The sequence below is a fragment of the Ochotona princeps genome, chromosome 12 (genome assembly GCF_030435755.1).
Source record: "Ochotona princeps isolate mOchPri1 chromosome 12, mOchPri1.hap1, whole genome shotgun sequence".
NCBI classification, from domain to species: Eukaryota; Metazoa; Chordata; class Mammalia; order Lagomorpha; family Ochotonidae; genus Ochotona; species Ochotona princeps.
Window position 1 is genome coordinate 19,825,184 of NC_080843.1, and position 2,244 is coordinate 19,827,427.

The 2,244-nt window shown below is 42.6% G+C and overlaps 1 pseudogene; it reads right to left on the bottom strand.

Moving 5' to 3' along the window:
- Window positions 1-332: 332 nt before the first annotated feature.
- LOC118758002 (growth/differentiation factor 9-like) lies at window positions 333-995 on the bottom strand (annotated as a pseudogene).
- Between the last annotated feature and the right edge of the window lie 1,249 nt (window positions 996-2,244).

Here is a 2,244-nt window from a genome sequence, read left to right on the forward strand (position 1 = left end):
GGTCCAGCTTCTCGTAAATGATGTTCTGCACCATGGTGTGGACCAGGGAACCATAGCAATGTCTGACGGCCCTGCACCAGTTCCCTTTGCAGTAGCGAGGGTTGAAGCTGTGCAGAACCAAGATCCAGTTGTGCCACTTCAGCTGATTAAAGCTCAATCAAAAGTCACGAAGCTCACAAAAAAAAAAAAAAAAAAAAAAAAAAAAAAAAAACAGAAAGAAAGAAAGAAAGAAAGAAAGAAAGAAAGAAAGAAAGAAAGAAAGAAAGAAAAGAAAAAAAAAAAAACATTTGAAGTATTCATTCGGATTTAGTGAACCTGGAGCAGGGGCTGCTTCAATGGATGGCCTGTCGGCTGCCACAGGGACCAGCCCACCCTGGCAGTCTGCCTGCCCACAAGGTGTGCAGGTTGCCCTGCTGGTGGAGACCATGCGAAGGTTTGCTGTTATAGAGGAATGAATACCACTGGTGATGGACCTGAGCATTTGTGTCATTCCTACAAAAGATCAGTGACGGGGATGCCAGCACAGTCATGTTCAGCGACCCTCACGCATGGAAGGGTACTGCTGCCAGGCTGCCACACAGGCGCTGTTGCCAGACAGGTGGACAAGTTTCCCCACTTCAGGCCACCAGAGGTTGAAGCAGGGAAGTCATATCCATTTCAATCAGTTCATGTTTCTTCTGAAATTTAAGCTGTGAGTTAAAGGTAGGTGGGCGGCGAGTCTTCCCAGAAGACAACGCTGGAGAACAAGACCGAGCTGGTGGAAATAGACAGCAGGACAGACTTGACCGGGTGTTCCACGGCGGTCACGCGAACCAGCTTGAACAGCAGGTCCACCAACAGAGTCCACTAAGTCCTGCCACCTGGCATCCAGGACACTGCTTCTGCTGGACCCAGGGGTTTAAAAGCCGAACTGTGTTGTAGAGGTGACTTCTGTTGGTTTTACGAAAGCCCTCATTGGTAGCGTATGCCCTCTGGAGTTTCTTCATGTAGTGTAACGCACGGAGTCTGGCTGCAGCCTGTGGCCCCAGCTCGCCCAACAGACTCACACTGAAGAGACGAGGAAGGAGGCCAGAGTGCGCGCTCCCACCCACAGGCTGCAGGAAGGACCACGACTCAACCACATACTTGGACACGGTATTGGTGGCCATCCCAGATGCTCCTCTAGCAGGACATTCATTTCAAAAGTTGATCAATATGTGTAACAATTTTGAAATGTCAGAGCAATCAAATCACATTTAATTTGTATAGGTAGTATACAAATTTCATTAAATTAGGAAGTCTATTTTATTTCGGTTTTTCGTGTAGAAACCCCTTTATACTATACGTGTGTGTATCTATTTCCTTCCCTGAGAGTTATATTATTATTATTATTATTATTATTATTATTATTAAATCCTTCTTAAGCTGGCTTTACAAGAAACATCTGATGATCCAGCTACCGTGTGTATTTTCAAGTTTGTCTTTAACATTTTAAAAAAAAATTTTATTCATTCTCAATGGAAGAGCATGTTTTAAATGTTTTAACTTAAGAATGATAGTTTTTATTACACTGCTTCATCCTTACTATTCTCTCCTTGAAATAGGTTCTTCTCATTTTCATTTGTGAATTTGGGTATTTTTTTGTGATGGAACTTTGCAGTGGAATTAAAATTACCACTCAGTGGTCAACAGGACAAGCCTAATTCTGGATTGGTCAAGTGGGTGTGCTTCCATGACAGGGACCATTGAAAAGAAAGCAAAACATTCAGGCTGGAACAAACAGTAGCTGGGGACAGAAGCTGAGAGAACATAACAGGAAAAAAGAGAAGATGGAACAGCAATAGACATCAACAACAATAAGAGAAAGAACAACACAACCTGATTTTGCTGGCTTGGAGGTTAAATTAGCAAAGCTATGAGGAGCAGTCTTAGAGAACCCTCGGTTTGAATTCTGCCAACCATTTGAGTGGGTGTAGAAGTCAGTTCTTCTTCAGAGATTTGAGAAAATGTAAACATCTGCTGAAATTGTGTAGAGATACACTCTAAGAAAATAAATTTGTCATGACTACAAAGTCAGGACCTGTGAACTGTGAAACAATCATTCCATGAAGCTTTAGGTGACCGTTTCCAACAGCAGCAACCAACACAGCAAAGAATCACTCGCTATTCTCTCATTTTACTCCTTGATTCATGAGATATGTTTTCAGGAACTGGAAATATATAGTCCTTATGTTGATAACTAACATAAATAACAGGCTATATGCC